The sequence below is a fragment of the Oryctolagus cuniculus genome, chromosome X, assembly GCF_964237555.1.
Source record: "Oryctolagus cuniculus chromosome X, mOryCun1.1, whole genome shotgun sequence".
In the NCBI taxonomy this organism is placed as follows: Eukaryota; Metazoa; Chordata; class Mammalia; order Lagomorpha; family Leporidae; genus Oryctolagus; species Oryctolagus cuniculus.
In genome coordinates, this window is record NC_091453.1 from 111,816,626 (window position 1) to 111,836,693 (window position 20,068).

A 20,068-nucleotide genomic window follows, 5' to 3' on the forward strand; every position below is an offset into this window, starting at 1 on the left:
GTCGTACAACTTTCAGTGCAACTTGAGATGTAAAAATAGATCAAATATGTTACTGTAAACAAAGCATGGCAACGTGACAAAACGCTTTATTTTCAAAACACACATCTTTCAGAGGCTCTGACACCATTTTACCCTATGATTTCCCTATGGAAAACTTTCTTTTGCAAAATACATGCACAGTAAGTGCTATTCTCTTTTTATTTAATTTTTCCTTTTTTGAAAGGTAGACAGAGACAGAGAGCACTCATCTGCTGCTTCACTTCCCAAGTGCCCAGGCAGAGTGGACAATGAAAGAGAGAGACAGGGAGAAAGGTTTTCCTTTTCCGTTGGTTCACCCTCCAATGGATCCGAAGCCAGGAGCCAGGTGCTTCCTCCTGGTCTTCTGTGGGGAGCATCCGGACTGGACTAAGTTACTGGAATTAAGACTTATTCTATGCATCTGCTCTCCCACAATATGGCGCTGGGAGAGAAGTAAACAGCTTCCGCACAGCTGCCTCCAGTTCAACCAATAAACTGTAGGACTTGCTCCTGATTGGAGGAGAGCAGCGTACTCGGCGTGTGGGCAGCCGAGTTAGGATTGGCGGAGGAGGACTATAAAGGAGGAGAGAGACGGCATGCACCAGGAACATCTATGGGGAACATCTAGGGGAACCCGTGCAGCCCCCGAGAGAACCGGCCGGCGGTGTGCCGCTCCCCTGCGGAAGTGGGGAGTGCGGCCAGGGGGAGCTGCCCTTCCACGGAGGTGGAGGGGATAGTAGCCAACCCGGGAAGAACCAGCAGCAAACCCGGGGAGGGCCGAGCAGACGAGAGAACAGCGCAGGGTCCTGTGTCGTTCCTCCACGAAGAGGGGGAGCGACATAGTGGTGCCGTGACTCGGATATGAAGCCTAGGCAGGGTTTAGTGTCGTTCCTCCATGAAGAGGGGGAGCGACATAATGGTGCCGTGACTCGGATATGAAGCCTAGGCAGGGTTTAATGTCGTTCCTCCACGAAGAGGGGGAGCGACAGTCTTCCATGCGGGTGCAGGGCCCAAGGACTTGGGCCATCCTCCACTGCCTTCCCGGTCCAGAGCAGAGAGCTGGACTGGAAGAGGAGCAACTGGGACAGAATCCAGCACCCCGACCGGGACTAGAACCCGGGGTACCGGCGCCGCAGGCGGAACATTAGCCTATTGAGCCACGGCACTGGCCCCTGCCAGCACCTTGCTAAATGCCCATCCCCATCATTCCGTTTTTAAACAGTATTTTGAAAACAGCTTTGATGAGAAACAGTGGACATAAAAGGAACTGTGCATGATAAAGGTGTTTCATTTCAAAATGGAAAATGTTAAAGGGATATGTGCGCTCCTGTGTTCATTGCAGCATTATTCACAATAGCCAAGATATGGAATCAACCCAAGTGCCCACGGAAGGATGAACGAATATAGTAGATGTGAGAGGCTGGCGCTAAGGATTGGTGGGTAGAGCCACTGCCTGCAGTGCCGGCATCCCATATGAGCGCCGGTTCGAGACCACTCCAGATCCAGCTCTCTGCTGTGGCCTGGGAAAGCAGTAGAAGATGGCCCAAGTGCTTGGGCCCCTGCACCCACGTGGGAGACCTGGAAGAAGGTCCTGGCTCCTGGCTCCTGGCTCCTGGCTCCTGGCTTTGGATCGGCTCAGCTCTGACTGTTGCAGCCAATTGGGAGGTGAAGCAGCGGATGGAAGACACCTCTCTCTCTCTGCCTGTCGTTCTCTCTCTGTGTAACTCTGACTTTCAAATAAATAAACCTTTTTTTTTTAAAAAAAAAAAGATGTGATGCACACACCCACACAACAAACATGCACACACACACTCACACAATGGAATGCCATTCAACCTTGAAAAAGAAGAAAACCTTGACATTTACAACAACACGAATAGAACTGGAATGCTTTCATTATATTATGTGAAATAAGCTAGGCACATAATCCCACTTATATATGGAGTCTAACAATGTTGACCTCATGGAAACATAGAATATAGTTGTGGTTACTACAGGGTGGGGAGTTGGGGGAGTAAGGTTGGGGACCTGTTGGCCAAAGGATGCAGGTTTTCAGTTAGAAGGAGTAAGTTCAAAAGGTCTATTGTACAACATGGTAACTACAGTCAGTAGCAATGTATTGTGCTCTTCAAAATACCTGAGAGTGTAAATTTTAAGTGCTCTTACAACAAAAAATAAGTGAGCTAATGCATATGTTTCTTAGCTTAATTTAGCTATTCCACAATGTATATATATCTTAAACATTGTGTTGCACACCATAAATACATGCAATTTTAATTTGCCCATTAAAAAGCGTATCATTTCATTATTATTACCATATGTCTATACTCATGAATCTTTCACTACAATTCAGAGGGTGAATATATCTATCTCCCCTAAAAGTTTCCTCCTTTCTTTTTTTTATTTAATAAATATAAATTTCCAAAGTACAGTTTATGGATTACAATGCCCCCCCCATAATTTCCCTCCCACTCGCACCCCTCCCATCTCCCGCTCCCTCTCCCCTTCCATTCACATCAAGATTCATTTTCAATTATCTTTATATACAGAAGATCAATTTAGTATATATTAAGTAAAGATTTCATCAGTTTGCACCCACACAGAAACACAAAGTGTAAAATACTGTTTCAGTACTAGTTATAGCATTACTTCACATTGGACAACACATTAAGGACAGATCCCACATGAGAAGTAAGTACACAGTGACTCCTGTTGTTGACTTAACAATTTGACACTCTTGTTTATGTTGTCAGTAATCTCGCTAGGCTCTATTCATGAGCTGCCAAGGCTATGGAAGCCTTTTGAGTTCACCGGCTTCGATCTTATTCCGACAGGGTCATAATCAAAGTGGAAGTTCTCTCCTCCCTTCAGAGAAAGGTACCTCCTTCTTTGATGGCCCCATTCTTTCCACTGGGATCTCACTCGCAGAGATCTTTCATTTAGGTTTTCTATTTTTTTTTTCCAGAGTGTCTTGGCTTTCCATGCCTAAAATACTCTCATGGGCTCTTCAGCCATATCTGAATGCCTTAAGGGCTGATTCTGAGGCCAGAGTGCTGTTTAGCACATCTGCCATTCTATGAGTCTGCTGTGTATCCCGCTTTCCATGATGGATCGTTCTCTCCCTTTTTGATTCTATCAGTTAGTATTAGCAGACACTAGTCTTGTTTGTGTGATCCCTTTGACTCTTAGACCTATCAGTGTGATCAATTGTGAACTGAAATTGATCTCTTGGACTAGTGAGATGGCATTGGTACATGCCACCTTGATGGGATTGTATTGGAATCCCCTGGCACGATTCTAATGCCACCATTTGGGGCAAGTCCGATTGAGCATGTCCCAAATTGTACATCTCCTCCCTCTCTTAATCCCACTGTTATATTTAACAGGGATCACTTTCAGTTAAAATTTAAACATCTAAGAATAATTGTGTGTTAATTACAGGGTTCAACCAATAGTACTAGAACAAAACAAAGAAAAAATACTAAAAGGGATAAAGTATTACATTGTACATCAACCGTCAGGACAAGAGGTGATCAAGTCACTGTTTCTCATAGTGTCCATTTCACTTCAACAGGTTTCCCCTTTGGTGTTCAGTTAGTTGTTGCTGATCAGGGAGAACATATGATATTTACCAATCAAAATACTGAAGACATTCTTCTCAGATCTGGAAAAAATGATGCTGAAATTCATATGGAGACTCAGGAGACCTCGAATAGCTAAAGCAATCTTGTACAACAAAAACAAAGCCGGAGGCATCACAATACCAGATTTCAGGACATACTACAGGGCAGTTGTAATCAAAACAGCATGGTACTGGTACAGAAACAGATGGATAGACCAATGGAACAGAATAGAAACACCAGAAATCAATCCAAACATCTACAGCCAACTTATATTTGATCAAGGATCTAAAACCAATCCCTGGAGCAAGGACAGTCTATTCAATAAATGGTGCTGGGAAAACTGGATTTCCACGTGCAGAATCATGAAGCAAGACCCCTACCTTTCACCTTACACAAAAATTCACTCAACATGGATTAAAGACTTAAATCTTCGACCCGACACCATCAAGTTATTAGAGAGCACTGGAGAAACCCTGCAAGATACAGGTACGGCAAAGACTTCCTAGAAAAGTCCCTGGAGGCGCAGGCAGTCAAAGCCCAAATCAACTATTGGGATTTCATCAAATTGAGAAGTTTCTGTACTGCAAAAGAAACAGTCAGGAGAGTGAAGAGGCAACCGACAGAATGGGAAAAAATATTTGCAAACTACGCAACAGATAAAGGGTTGATAACCAGAATCTACAAAGAAATCAAGAAACTCCACAACATCAAAACAAACAACCCACTTAAGAGATGGGCCAAGGACCTCAATAGACATTTTTCAAAAGAGGAAATCAAAATTGCCAACAGACACATGAAAAAATGTCCAAGATCACTAGCAATCAGGGAAATGCAAATCAAAACCACAATGAGATTTCACCTCACCCCAGTTAGAATGGCTCACATTCAGAAATCTACCAACAATAGATGCTGGAGAGGATGTGAGGAAAAAGGGACACTAACTCACTGTTGGTGGGAATGCAAACTGGTTAAGCCACTATGGAAGTCAGTTTGGAGATTCCTCAGAAACCTGAATATAACCCTACCATTCAACCCAGCCATCCCACTCCTTGGAATTTACCCAAAGGAAATGAAATTGGCAAACAAAAAAGCTGTCTGCACATTAATGTTTATTGCAGCTCAATTCACAATAGCTAAGACCTGGAACCAACCCAAATGCCCATCAACAGTAGACTGGATAAAGAAATTATGGGACATGTACTCTATAGAATACTATACAACAGTCAAAAGCAATGAAATCCGGTCATTTGCAAAAGATGGAGGAAACTGGAAAACATTATGCTGAGTGAATTAAGCCAGTCCCAAAGGGACAAATATCATATGTTCTCCGAAAAGTTTCTTCCTTTCTACCCACCTCATCCACAGGAAACCTCTCACCTGCTTTATTTTGTTATAAATTAGTTTGCATTTTCTAGAATTTTTATATAATTCATATAATTCCGTATATAGTCATTTTATGTAGTCTGGCTTCTTTTACTCAGGATAATTGTTTTGAGATTTCTCTATGTTGATATTTATTCCTGTTTATTTCTATATAATATTACATTGTATGAATCTACCAGAACGTGTTCATTCATTCACCTAAGAGTTATTCATTATTGTTCGTAATTTGAAGTTGTTCATAATATTTCCTTATTTCCTTATATCACCTCTCTCTGTAACTCAAATAAATAAAATACGTCTTAAAAAAGTCACTCACTTTTCAATTTTATTAATTTTCCATATTTTCTTTATAGTTTCTGTTTTCCTGATTTCTTCTTTTATAGTTGTTATTTCCTTCCTTCTACTTACCTTGTGTTTGTCATTCCTTTTCTTTTTCTTTCTTTTTTTTTTTTTTGACAGGTAGAATTATAGAAAGTGAGAGAGAGACAGAGAGAAAGGTCTTCCTTCCGTTGGTTCACTCCCCTAATGGCCGCCATGACCGGAACTGTGCCGATCCAAAACCAGGAGCCAGGTGCCTCTTCCTGGTCTCTCATGCGGGAGGGCCATCCTTCACTGCACTCCCGGGCCACAGCAGAGAGCTGGACTGAAAGAGGAGCAACCGGGACTAGAACCTGGCACCCATATGGGATGTCGGCACTGCAGGCAGAGGATTAACCAAGTGAGCCACAGCACCGCCCCCATTCCTTTTCTAAATTTCTAAGTGGAAGTTGACATCACTGAATGGAGAACTTAGAATTGGTTTCTCCTCCAACGTAGGCACTCAGTGCTCTAAATTTTTCTCTAAGTAATGCTTTCACTGTGTAACACAAATTCTGATGTGTTATGTTTTCTTTTTCATTCAGTTCAAAACACTTTATTTTACTTATTTCTTTTTCTTTCTTTTTTTTTATTTGAGAGACAGAGTTACAGACAAAAGAGAGAGAGAAAGAGGTCTTCCATCCTCTGGTTCTCTCCCCAGATGGGCCAAAACATCTGGAGCTGGGCCAATCTGAAGCCAGGAGCCAGGAGCTTCTTCCGGGTCTCCCACGTGGGTGCAGGGGCCAAGAACTTGGGCCATCCTCTACTGCTTTCCCTGGCCACTAGCAGGGAGCCGGATCACAAGTGAAGCAGCCAGGACTCGAACTGGTGTCCATTTGGGATGCCGACCAGGCAAGCTCTGGCCCCTATTTTATGTATGCATGTATGGATGGATGTATGTATATATTTTAAGATCTACTTATTGTTTGAAAGTTAGAGTTACAGAGAGAGGGAGAGACACAAAGAGGTCCTCCATTCACTGGTTCACTCCCCTAAATGGCCAGAGCTGGTCCAGACCAAAGCCAGGAGCCTGGAACTCCATCTGGGTCTCTCACATGGGTGGCAGGGGCCCAAATACTTGGGTCATCATCTGCTGCCTTCCCAGGCACATTTGCAGGAAGCTAGATCAGAAGCTGAGCGGTGGCTTAACTTGCTACACCACAATACTCACTCCTGCTTTCAATTCTTTTCTCTCCTTTTCTTCGAAATTTTTTTTAAAGTTTTTTATGTTTTGAAAGGCCAAGTTACAGGGAGAGAGTAAGAGAAGGAGAGAGAAATCTTTCATCTGCCTGTTCACTCCCCAGATGGACACATGGCCAGTGCTGGGCCATGCTATAGGCAGAAATCTAGAACTCCATCCAACTACTTGTGCCATAACCTGCGGACTCTCAGGATGTACACTTGCAGGAAGCTGTAATAGGAAGTGGAGCTAGGACTCGAACCCAGGGACTCTGATAGGAGTTGCTGGAGTCCAAAGCTGTGTCTTAACTACTGCCCTAAATGCTTGCCCTTTACATGGTCATTTTTATAGTTCAACACTTCCAGTAGTAGTTATAGTTAACAAAAGACAACTGGGAAATCCTCAAATATTTGGAAACTAAGAACACAGTTCTAAATGGCAGAGCAATCAAAGTAAAGCTCAAAAAGATTTAAAAAATGTTTGAATTGGAGTCAGCTTTGCGGTGCAGCAGATGAAACCAATGCCAGTGATGGTGGCATCCCATGTGGACACTGGTGTGAATCCTGGCTGCTCCACTTCCAATCCAGCTTCCTGTGAATTCCATGGGAAAAACAGGGAAGATGGCCCACGTGCTTGGGCCCCTGCCACCTATGTGTCTCTGTGTCTATCTTTTCTTATTCTCTATCTCCCTGCCTTTCAAATAAAATAAAAACAAATTAAAAAAATTTTAAGTGACCATGCAAGCTGAACTGTACAGAGATATTCATAAATGAGAAAAGTTTCAGTTGTTCTGCGACCTTGAGAATTTTTGTTAAAATATTAAAAACTGCCTTGTGATTACTTATAAATATATAAGAAAATTAAACCACATAACAAAATGAATATTTATTTAGTAAATCTTAGCTTAAAATATTCGACATGTTGAAAGTTATAGGGTTTTATTTCATTATAAAAAAAAAAGCCACTTAGCAAGACGACATCTTGTTCCAGGAATATGAAGTAGACATGCTTTTCTGTACTGATGACTCTAACTACAAGCAAAATCTCTGTACATTATATACAAGACAAGAATAAGAGGACCCTGAAAGAGCAAAGGTAAACCAGACTGGGTAGGGACCGTGGGACACAAAGGACAGCATGGTGTTGAGCTTTCTGGGTTTTCTTTTTGTCTCATACATTCCATACATGGAGATGAAGAAACTGGCAACCTGCAAATGCCAACAGGAAGAAAAGAAAAGCCCCAGTGAAAAACTTGCGCTCCATAACCAGAGGACCAGGAAAAGGGCAAACTAGTAAGAAAGAAAACATTTTGCAATAACTACTGTGCTCCAGCCAAATACCACATAAAAAAGCTACATCCCACACCCCGCCACATCAGCAAATGCTGAGTGAGTAGCTTGGAATTCCACACGAGGAAGGCAGTAAGGAAGGGTTATGACCCCCCCCCCCAACAGGGTGATGTCAGAGAACGTCCAGGCAGGAGGCAGGACTTTCGTGTCTGCCAACTGCCCTGCCCACGTGCTATCGGTGGAGACCACCTGAGAGCTCGGACTGGCCACTTGTGGCAGCGAAAAGATGCTCCTTCCCTTCCCTCCTTGGGTGGTGTCAGACGTAGTACTGGTTTTGTTGAATTGAGACGTGTTCCCTACTCTTCTGTTTTCTGGATGGAATTGTGCAGAATTGGAGTTAAATCTTTAAGCATTTGGTAGAATTCACTCGTGAAATCATCTGAGCCTGGAGTTTCTGCATGGAGAATTTTCAAATCAAAAATCTATTTTATGTAGAGAAAATGCTACAGAATTTTTTTAAAAAAAGATTTTATTTATTTATTTGAGAGGTAGAGTTACAGACAGTGAGAGGGAGAGAGAGAGAGAGAGAGGTCTTCCATCTGCTGGTTCACTCCCCAGATGGCCGCAACGGCTGGAGCTGCACCGATCCGAAGCCGGGAGCCAGGAGCTTCTTCCAGGTCTCCCACGTGGGTGCAGAGGCCCAAGGACCTGGACCATCCTCCACTGCCCTCCCAGACCATAGCAGAGAGCTGGATCGGAAGTGGAGCAGCAGGGACCAGAACCAGCGCCCATTTGGGATGCCGGCACTCCAGGCCAGGGTCCCAGCCCCAATCCTAGAGAATTTTTAGAAAAAGCTCTTAGAGCTAACACACTAGTGTAGAAAGGTTGCAGGATACAAGATCAATATGGAAAAACAAATAAACGGAAAGACTTCCCATGTTCATGAATTGGAAGACTTAGTTTTAGTGACAAGATTCTCCAAAGTTATCTGATGCCAACCCAATCCTATAACAATTTCAGCTACCTTTTTATTAAGCAAAAATGAGCAATCTGATCTTAAAAATTCATATGGAAATGATAAAGAATAAGAATAACCAAAATAATCTTACAAAATAACAAAGTAGAGGGCTCACCTTTTCTTTAAGATTTATTTTTTTAAATTTTATTTTAAAGGCAGAATGACAGAGAAAGAAGGAGAGACAGAAAGGATCTTCACTCCTCAACAGTCAGAGCTGGGCCAGGCAGAAGCCAGGATCCAGGAGATCCACGTACGTCTACCATTGTGTGGCAGGGCCCACACATTTCAGCCGTCATCTACTGCCTCACGGGATGCATTAGCTGGGAGCTGCGTCAGAAGCAGAGGTGCTCAGACTCAAATCTGTACTCTGATATGGAATGGGCATCTCCAAGTGGTGGATTAACCTACTGCACCACAATGTGAACCCCAGGATTTACACTTTCTGGTTGCAAAATTAATTGTAAAGCTATGTTAATCATGACACTGTGTTACTGACATAAAGGTAGACATAGAGGTCAACCGAACACAGAAAGAAACCCGTACGTGTATGGTCAATTGATTTTAAATGTGAGTTCCAAGACAACACGATGGTTAAAGAAGCATCCTTACAACAAATGGTGTTGGGGTAACTGAAGATTCACATGCAAAAGAATAAAGTTGGAATCCCACCTCACACCATATACAAAAATTAATTCAGGAGTAGAGCCACCTCTCAGGCCAGCAGCACATAGGCTTACTAGTCAATCACTATGGATGGTGGCCTGGCAAGGGACGGAGCTGAGGTCAGTAATCCTAAAATTATAAAAACAGGAAAATTCGTTGTATTTCTGTCTGGTGAGGGCTTGCTTTCTTGTGGGTTCATGACACCTTCTTTCTGGATCCTCACGTGGTAGAAGGGATAAGGGGTTGCTCTTGGGCCTCTTTTTATAAAGACACTAATCTTATTTGTGAGAGTTCTGCCCTCATGACCTAATCACCTCCCACAGGCCCCCACTTCCCAATATCATCCTGGAGGTTAGAATTTCAACATGTGAATTTGAGCAGGTGGAGATAGGCGAAGATGCTCAGACTGTACCATTTGTTAGAAGTAAAAATTCATGTGCTGGCATGCTGCCTGCAACACCAGCATCCCATATGAGTGCTGGTTTGAGTCTCAGCTACTCCACTTCTTTTTTTTTTAAATTTTATTTTTATTTATTTGGGAGGTAGAGTTACAGAGAGAGAGAGAGAGAGAGAGAGAGAGAGGTCTTCCATCTGCTGGTTCATTCCTCAAATAGCCACAACAGCCAGAGCTGGGCGGATCCAAAGCCAGGAGCCAGGAGCTTCTTCTAGATCTCCCAGGTGAGTGTAGGGGCCCAAGCACTTGGGTCATCTTCTACTGCGTTCCCAAGCCATTAGCAGGGAGCTGAATCAGAAAAGGAGTAGTTGTGACCTGAACTGGCGCCCATATAGGATGCTGGCACTGCAAGTGGATGCTTAGCTTACTACACCAAGTGCCCCCTTCTCCCCACACCGGGCTGCTCCACTTCTGATCCAGGTTCCTGCCAATGCACCTGGGATGGCAGCAGGAGATGGCCCAAGTGTCTGAGCCCCTGCATCCACGTGGGAGACCCAGATGGAGTTCCAGGCTTCTGGTTTTGGCTTGCCCCAGCCCTGGCTGTTGTGGCCACTTGGAGAGTGAACCAGTGGATGGATGATTCTCTCTCTCTCTCTCTTTCTCTCTCTCTGTTATTTTGCTTTTCAAGTAAATAAATAAATCGTAAAAAAAATAAGTAAAAGACAGACATCATTCACCACCACTAAAACTGAAGGAATGAATATTTTATCAAATGAGACACAGAGCCAACTACATCCTCCAAAAGAATAAGAATTAGAGGAATTTGATTTTTGATTTTATGAATAATGAAATATATTAGAATGATGAAAAACAAATTTATTCATTGTTCTTATAATGATTCGGATTAGTAAATTGATGAGCAGAATATGAACAAGATTTGTTTAAAGCTTTTTTTTTTGACAGGCAGAGTGGACAGTGAGAGAGAGAGACAGAGAGAAAGGTCTTCCTTTGCCGTTGGTTCACCCTCCAATGGCCGCCGTGGCCGGCACACTGCAGCCGGCGCACTGCGCTGATCCAATGGCAGGAGCCAGGTGCTTCTCCTGGTCTCCCATGAGGTGCAGGGCCCAAGCACTTGGTCCATCCTCCACTGCACTCCCTGGCCACAGCAGAGAGCTGGCCTGGAAGAGGGGCAGCCGGGACAGAATCCGGCGCCCGGACCGGGACTAGAACCCAGTGTGCCAGTGCCGCAAGGCAGAGGATTAGCCTAGTGAGCCACGGCGCCGGCTAAGCTTTGTGTTTTTTTAAAGATTTATTTTATTTATTTGAAAGTCAGAGTTAGTTATACAGAGAGAAAAGGAGAGGCAGAGAGAAAGGTCTTCCATTCGCTGGTTCACTCCTCAATTGGCTACATCAGCTGGAGCTGTGCTGAACCGAAGAAAGGAGGCTATTCTGGGTCTCTGATGTGGGTGTAGGGGCCCAAGAACTTGGGCCATCCTCTACTGCTTTCCCAGGTCACAGCAGAGAGCTGGATCGGAAGTGGAGCAGCCAGGACTTGAACTGGTGCCCATATGGGATGCCAGCACTGCAGGCCAGGGCTTTAATCCACTGTACTGCAGCACTGACCCCTCTAGGTGAAATATTATAAACTCTTCTAAATAAGATTTGTCTCATAAGAAGGAATAAAAACTTCTCACAGGAGGAAGTTAGCACAGACAGGCTGTTCATATGCTCATTCTTCACCTGACTTTCATCATCACAGCGTGTGAACAAATGGTTCTAGAGAAGAGCTATTTCAGTTGACCTCTTCCATCCTGCTCACCTCACTATATAGTGCCTGCTGTATGCTGGTGGCTGCTTATCCCTTTTGGTCCAATCGTTACTATAATGCTAAGGATGCTGTTTAACATCATGTTCTAATTTTTTGTGTTGCCATTTCACCCCAGGTACTGCCCTTATCTGAGATTTTTAAATATTTTTTATTGATTTTATTTGTTACAGAGAGCGAGTGAGAGAGCGAGAGTGAGAGAGAATCTCCTATTCATTGGTGCACTCCTCCAAATGTCCACAACATCCCGAGTTGGGCCAGACTGAAGCCAGGAGCCCAGCACTCAATTTGAGTCTCCTGTTTAAGTGGCAGAAACCCTGCTGCCTCCCAAGGTATGTATTAGCAAGAAGCTGAAAACAGAAGTGGGTCTGAGACTCAAACTAGGGTGCTCAAATATGAGATGTGGGCATCCTAACTGGTGTCTTAAGTGCTGTACCAAACACCTATCTCACCATATTCAAGATATTAAGATAAAATAGAGGCCGGCGCCGCGGCTCACTAGGCTAATCCTCCGCCTTGCGGCACCGGCACACCGGGTTCTAGTCCCGGTTGGGGCTCCAGATTCTGTCCCGGTTGCCCCTCTTCCAGGCCAGGGAGTGCAGTGGAGGATGGCCCAAGTACTTGGGCCCTGCACCCCATGGGAGACCAGGATAAGTACCTGGCTCCTGCCATTGGATCAGCGCGGTGCGTCGGCCGCAGCACGCTGGCCGGGGCGGCCATTGGAGGGTGAACCAACGGCAAAGGAAGACCTTTCTCTCTGTCTCTCCTCTCTCTCTCACTGTCCACTCTGCCTGTCAAAAAAAAAAAAAAAGATAAAATAGAAGAGAAAGCCAGAGCAGTCTACTCATCATCTGCATTTTAGAAATATAACTCTTATGTCACAAGGAGGAATAAGAAATAATCTTTGGGGAGGTGGGCATTGAGCGTAATGGTTAAGACACCCAGAGAGCCTGTAGCAGGAATACCTTGGTTCCATGCCAGACTCTGACTCCTAACTCCAGCTTCCTGCTAGTGCAGACCCTGGGAGACAGCAGTGATGGCTCTAGTCATTGGGTACGTGCCATCTACATCTCAGCCACTGTGAACATTTGGGGAGTGAACTAGCCAATGGAAACTCTGCCTCTGAAATAAATAAATAACTTTTAAAAAGAAGTTATCTTTTTCTGCCATTCTCCCATGTTATTGACAAATAAATTTATTAGAAAAAGACCCAAAACTAAATGGGGATAGACTAACAAGGGAAAATTATGTAACTATAATATTCCAAATAGGAGTGAGATGTTGGTCACAACAGTTACCGCTGTAGAAAGAAAAGACGACCTACGAGCAGTTGAGTAGTGGAGACTGGCCATCTACAGAAGCTCATACAATCAGCAAGAAGTGTGCTTTCTTTCTTGGCTCCTCGTTTCTCTCTTCCTGGAGCGTCCATTGTTGCTTCAGCTTCTTCCCTTCCCTACTACTGCGTTGTGGAAACCCTGTCCCACACTGTGTTAGCTCATTAGTGACTTAGAGCCTGTACAAGTCACGCCTGTCCCACTGCTGCGGGTGAGATGTATATTTTGATAAGACTTTGCAGTTGAAAGTTTGCTTGTAAAAATGCTATTTGTGACGATTCACTTCTATAAGTAATATCCACCTTAAATCTTTTATAGAGAGTGTGATACTTACCTTGACTCTTAGCTTGTTGGGGATGGTAACTGGGACCTGCTGTATGCTCCTGTCTTTTCCATCTTTGCCTCCTAATCCGAAGCCACCATGCGTGAGTGCATCTCCATCCACATCCGCCAGGCTGGCGTCCAGATCAGCAATGCCTGCTGGGAGCTCTACTGCCTGGAACATGGCATCCAGCCTGATGGCCAGATGCCAAGTGACAAGACCACTGGGGGAGGAGATGACTCCTTCAACACCTTCTTCAGTGAGGCCGGTGCAGGCAAGCACGTGCCCAGGGTAGTGTTTAGACCTGGAGCCTGTGATCATTGATGAAGTTCACATTGGCACCTACCACCAGTTCTTTCACCCCAAGCAGCTCATCACAGGCAAAGAAGAAGCTGCCAATAACTATGCCCACGGGCACTACATCATTGGCAAGGAGATCACTGACCTCATCCTGGACAGAATATGCAAGCTGACCGACCAGGGCATGGGCCTACAGGGCTTCTTGGTTTTCCAAAGCTTTGGTGGGTGGACTGGTTCTGGGTTCACCTCCCTGCTGTTGGAATGCCTCTCTGTTGATTACGGCAAGAAATCCAAGCTGGAGTTCTCTATCTACCCAGCCCCCCAGGTTTCCATAGCTGTGGTGGAGCCTTACAACTCCATCCTCACCACCCACACCACCTTGGAGCACTCTGATTGTGCCTTTATGGTAGACAATGAGGCCATCTATGACATCTGTCGTAGAAACCTCGATATCGAGCACACCACCTACACTAACCTGAACCGCCTTATTAGCCAGATCGTGTCCTCCATCACGGCTTCCTTGCGGTTTGACAGAGCCCTGAATGTTGATCTGACAGAATTCCAGACCAACCTGGTACCCTACCCATGCATCCACTTCCCTCTGGCCACATACGCCCCCGTCATCTCTGCTGAGAAAGCCTACCATGAGCAGCTTTCTGTAGCAGAGATCACCAATGCCTGCTTTGAGCCGACCAACCAGATGGTGAAGTGTGACCCTTGCCATGGTAAATACATGGCTTGCTGCCTGCTGTACCGTGGTGATGTGGTTCCCAAAGATGTCGATGCTGCCATTGCCACCATCAAGACCAAGCACAGCATCCAGTTTGTGGATTGGTGCCCCACTGGCTTCAAAGTTGGCATTAATTACCGGCCTCCCACGGTGGTGCCTGGTGGAGACCTGGCCAAGGTGCAGCGAGCTGTGTGCATGCTGAGCAACACCACAGCCACTGCTGAGGCCTGGGCTCACCTGGACTACAAGCTTGACCTGATGTATGCCAAGCGTGCCTTTGTTCACTGGTACGTGGGGGAGGGCATGGAGGAGGGAGAGTTTTCTGAAGCTCATGAAGACAAGGCTGCCCCAGAGAAGGATTATGAGGAGGTTGGTGTGGATTCTGTTGAAGGACAGGGTGAGGAGGAAGGAGAGGAATACTAATTTTCCACTCCTTTGAGCCCTACAGCATGTCACACTCACTGAACTTCAGCTTCAACATAAGCTGACAGCGGTTAGACTTTCCTGGCTACATTGTCTTCACTCAACTGTGATCATGTCAGTCTTTTCCATGTGTACCTGTAAGATATTTCCCTCATATCTGAAAGTAAAGGCTTTAAGAAAAAAAAAATCTTTTTTAGAGCCTCATGGAATTTAATAAATTCTACACATAAAAGGCTGAAAATTGCAATTCCCCCCATCCTACATCCCTGTATCCTGTTTTGTTCTCCACTGTACCATGTATCACCATTTACAATTCTATACATTTTATTCACTTCTTTCTTCTGTTGGAACACGTGGACATAAGATTCCTGAGGAGGGTCTGGCGCTGTGGCACAGCAGGTTAAGCCACCGTCTGCAGCACTGGCATACCATTTGGGTGCCGGTTTGAGTCCTGGCTGCTCCACTTCTTATCCAGCTCCCTGCTAATACACCTGGGAAAGCAGCAGAGGATGGCCCAAGTCCTTGGGCCCCTGCACCCATGTGGGAGATGTGGAAGAAGTTCCTGGCTCTTGGCTTTAGCCTGGCCCAGCCTGGCCATTGTGGCCATTTGGGGAGTGAATAAACAGATGGAAGACCCCCCTCTCTCTGGATCTCCCTCTCTATGTAACTCTGACTTTTAAATCAACAAATAAATATTTAAAAAAAGATTCATGAGGAGGGAGATTTGTGTCTATTTTGCTTATTATTGTATCTTCAGTGCTTGAAAAGTTATTATCACAAAGTAGTTTTCTTTTTATGAAGATTTATTTATTTATTTGAAAGGCAGAGTTACAGAAAGAGGGAGAGCCAGAGAGAGAGAGAGATCTTCCATCTGGTGGTTCACTCCCCAAATGGTTGCAACAGCCAGAACCGGGCCAGTCTAAAGCCAAGAGCCAGGCGCTTCATCTGGATCTCCCCTGTGGGTGCTGGGGTCCAAACACTTGGGCCATCCTCTCCTGTTTTCCCAGGTACATTAGCGAGAGCTGAATCAGAAGTGGAGCATCCAGGACTTGAACTGGTGCTCATTTGGGATGCCAGTGCCCATACTGGATGCCAGTGCTGCAGAGGGCAGCTTTATCTGCTACATCACTGTGCCGGCCCCTCACAAAGTAGTTTTCAATTCATATTTTTAAATGGGTAAATGAATTATGGGTTAAACATTATGAACTAGCCAAAGAAAATGAAACACTGTGTATGGTGTTGCATCTGTGGGAAAATATTTCAGAGTTCTACATAACAAAATTTCAAGCCTACATGAGAAAAAAAATACTATTTGTAGAAGATTATTTATTTACTTTAACTGAAATATAGATAACAATAATAAAAAGCCAGTATTAAGTTATTCAGGAAGTTGCTGATTTTATCCATTAAACATTAATCATGGACATGTAATCCAGAGTATATGGCTTTAAGGGTTGAGTCTATACACAGATATGTTATTTTTAGACTGATTTCTAACTCATACTCCTTGTTTCTAGTTCTGTGCTCAACATGTAACAATTGTACTTTTAGAATTGTATTTTTCATGTAATTCTGCTTAAAAAGAGAGAAGTCAATCACTTAATATGTGTGTATTAAACTTTACTATGTGCTAAGTCCTGAGCATAGAGTAGGAAAAGTAGGGCATCTACATTCCTGGCACTTATTGGGGAGGGGGGGCACAGACCTGAAATATGTAAACCCTTAATAGACTATTAATCAAAAATTATGATAAACTTTCTACAGGAAGAGAACAATATTCTATTAGATTAGGAGATCAGGGAAGGCCTCATGATAAGATGTAGTGTGAGTAAGGGGTTACCCATACACAAAGCACAGAAACACAATTCCAAGAAGAGGGAATAGTAAGAATCAAATATCTGAGGTAGGAAAAAACGTGGCATGCTTGAGAAACTAAAAAAAAAGTCAGCAAGTCTACAGTATTATATGAGGGTACTTCAAAAAGTTCGCAGAATGATGAGATTGAAAGGTTAATTTATTTTGCTGCTTTATTTACTTTATTTTAAAAACTTTTTAAAAAACCCATACATAGGAGTGAAAATTGTGACACAATGGGTCAAGCGGCTGCTTTGGACACCTGTATCTTACTTACCTGTATCTCACTGGTTTGAGTCCCAGCTGCTCCACTTCTGATCCAACTTCCCGCTAATGTGCCTGGAAAGCAGCAGATGAATGATGGTCCAACTACTTGGTTTGCTGCTACCCAAGTGAGAGATTCTGATTCATGGCTCCTGGCTTCAGCCTGGCCTAGATGCAGTGGTTGCAGACATTTGGGGAGTGAACCCCCAATCACATAAAAGATGCCTCTCTCTGTTTCTCTTTCATGCTGTCTTTGAAATAAATAAAGAAATCATTTTAAAAATCCATAGATAGCTTTCCGCGCTACCCGGCCAGGGGTCCATACGGCATTGTTTTTGATTCCCGGCGTAACTTAAGGGGGAGCTGTCACAATGTCCGGAGCCCTTGATGTCCTGCAAATGAAGGAGGAGGACGTCCTCAAGTTCCTTGCAGCAGGAACCCACCTAGGTGGCACCAACCTTGACTTCCAGATGGAACAGTACATCTGCAAAAGGAAGAGTGATGGCATCTACATCATCAATCTGAAGAGGACCTGGGAGAAGCTGCTGTTGGTGGCTCGTGCTATTGTGGCCATTGAAAACCCTGCTGATGTCAGTGTGATATCCTCCAGGAACACTGGCCAGAGAGCTGTGCTGAAGTTTGCTGCTGCCACTGGAGCTACTCCCATTGCTGGCCGCTTCACACCTGGAACCTTCACTAACCAGATCCAGGCAGCCTTCCGGGAACCACGGCTTCTGGTGGTTACCGACCCTCGGGCTGACCACCAGCCTCTCAGGAGGCATCTTACGTGAACCTGCCTACCATTGCTCTGTGTAACACAGACTCTCCTCTGCGCTACGTGGACATTGCCATTCCGTGCAACAACAAGGGAGCCCATTCAGTGGGTCTGATGTGGTGGATGCTGGCCCGGGAGGTTCTGCGCATGCGTGGAACCATCTCCCGTGGTGAACACCCCTGGGAGGTCATGCCTGATCTCTACTTCTACAGAGATCCTGAAGAGATTGAAAAAGAAGAGCAGGCCGCCGCTGAAAAAGCTGTGACCAAGGAGGAGTTTCAGGGTGAATGGACGGCCCCAGCACCCGAGTTCACTGCTACTCAGCCTGAGGTTGCTGACTGGTCCGAAGGCGTGCAGGTGCCCTCTGTGCCTATTCAGCAGTTCCCCACTGAAGACTGGAGTGCTCAGCCTACCACTGAAGACTGGTCTGCAGCGCCCACTGCTCAGGCCACCGAGTGGGTGGGAACAACCACTGAGTGGTCTTAGGCTGCTTGTCACGGGGCTCTCACGCAAACATGGAAATGAGGTTGACGGAAAATAAACATCAGTTTCTACAAAAAAAATAATAAAAATCCATAGATAGCTTTTCATGATATGTATATCCCATGAACTTTTTCTAAGATCCATTATAGGAGGACAATTATGGATATATATGCATGAGACAATTATGGATATATAGGCAAGGTTCAATGGGTAATGATAAATAGTTGGAATTTATCTAAAATTTGAAAGTAGTACCTTGAATGGTCTAACCCAGGCAAAACTAAAAGATCTATTTGTCATTTTTAAAAGATCACTTTAGTTGCTATAGGGGGAATGCATTAGTTGAGGAGAAGAATGAACAGAAAACATCCAATGAAGAGGGTACTGAGATAATCTGAAATACATAGTGGTAGCTTAAGAGACAGTAGTGGCAGAGGAAGTATAGAAATGAAGAGAGGCTGGCGCTGTGGCGAAGCAGGTGAAGCCACCACCTACAGTGCCAGCATCCCATATGGGCACCGGTTCGAGTCCCTGCTGCTCCACTTCCCATCCAGCTCTCTGCTATGGCCTGAGAAAGTAGTGGAAGATGGCTGAAATCCTTGGGCCCTTGCACCAGCATGGGAGACCCGGAAGAAGCTCTTGGCTTCTAGCTTTGGATAGGCCCAGCTCCAGACATAGCAACCATTTGGGAAGCGAACCAGAGGACGGAAGATCTCTCTCTGTGTCACTCTCTCTCTCTCTATCTCTCTCTCTCTCTGCATCTCTGTAACTTCTGCCTTTCAAAAAAAATTAAATCTTTAAAAAAAAATGAAAAGATTCAGATCTGATCCCAGAGGACCAGGCATTCAAGTACTGTACAGGAAAGGGAGGTGTTGGGAAAGTCAAAAACTGGTTCCAAGAAGGAAGGAAGAATCAGATGTCAGAAACTGTAGAGAGGTTGAATTTGGTAGGAATGAAAGTATGGCAGATCCTTATGGCAGCTTGATGATCTTTTCTGACCTCTGGAAAAGGAATTTTAGTGGATCCAGAAGCTATGTTGAAGCGGACCAAAGAGGGAATAAAGGCTTTCTGTTTCCGGCATGTCATCACCTCAGAGAGCAGCAAAAAGTACTGATTATGAGATGAGGAAGACATTTACTTAAAATCTTTAAAGATCTGCGAGGTAAGGAATTGTCAGAATAAAACCTAAGAAGCACAGAAAACATTGAAAAGTGAAGCACTGAAACCCATTTTGTACCTGAAGACAGCTGTAGAATTTGAAGATTCGCACTTTTAAAAGTCACCCTAAACATAGGCTAAAGGACATAAGCTTGGGGACCAAGTCTAATAGGAATCCTTTTCCCATTTTTTTTTAGATTTATTCATTTATTTGAGAGGTAGAGTCACAGCAGAGGGAGAGGTCCTCCATCTGCTGGCTCACTCCCCAAATGGCAGCAATGGCCTGGGCTGGGCTGACTCAAAGCCAGGAGCTTCCTCCAGGTCTCCCATGTGAGCACAGGGGCCCAAGGACTTGGGCCATCCTTGACCGCTTTCTCAGGCCATCAGCAGGGATCTGGGTCAGAAGTGGAGCAGCCAGGCCTCGAACTGTTGCCCTTATGGGACACCAGCAGTAAAGGTGGCAGCCTTATCCACTGTGCCACAATGCTGGCCCCAGCCTTTTCCCATTAAATTGGTAGAAAGGCATACATCCTCAGTGGGATGAACTTAATTTGCTTTCCCACACACTCTTCTAGTGAACTAGTTAGGAGTATTGTCTTGCTGGTACTGAGAAGGACCCGGAGGAAAAAATTGCCTAGAAGTTGTAATCAGCAACCCTACTTCCCATTGTCTGAA

General features: G+C 44.7%; 2 pseudogenes; both read left to right on the top strand.

Annotated features, from left to right (window-relative positions):
* Positions 1-13,505: 13,505 nt before the first annotated feature.
* LOC100352614 (tubulin alpha-1B chain pseudogene) lies at positions 13,506-14,859 on the top strand (annotated as a pseudogene).
* Positions 14,860-17,276: 2,417 nt separating this feature from the next.
* Positions 17,277-18,253, top strand: LOC100352870 (small ribosomal subunit protein uS2 pseudogene; annotated as a pseudogene).
* Positions 18,254-20,068: the final 1,815 nt, after the last annotated feature.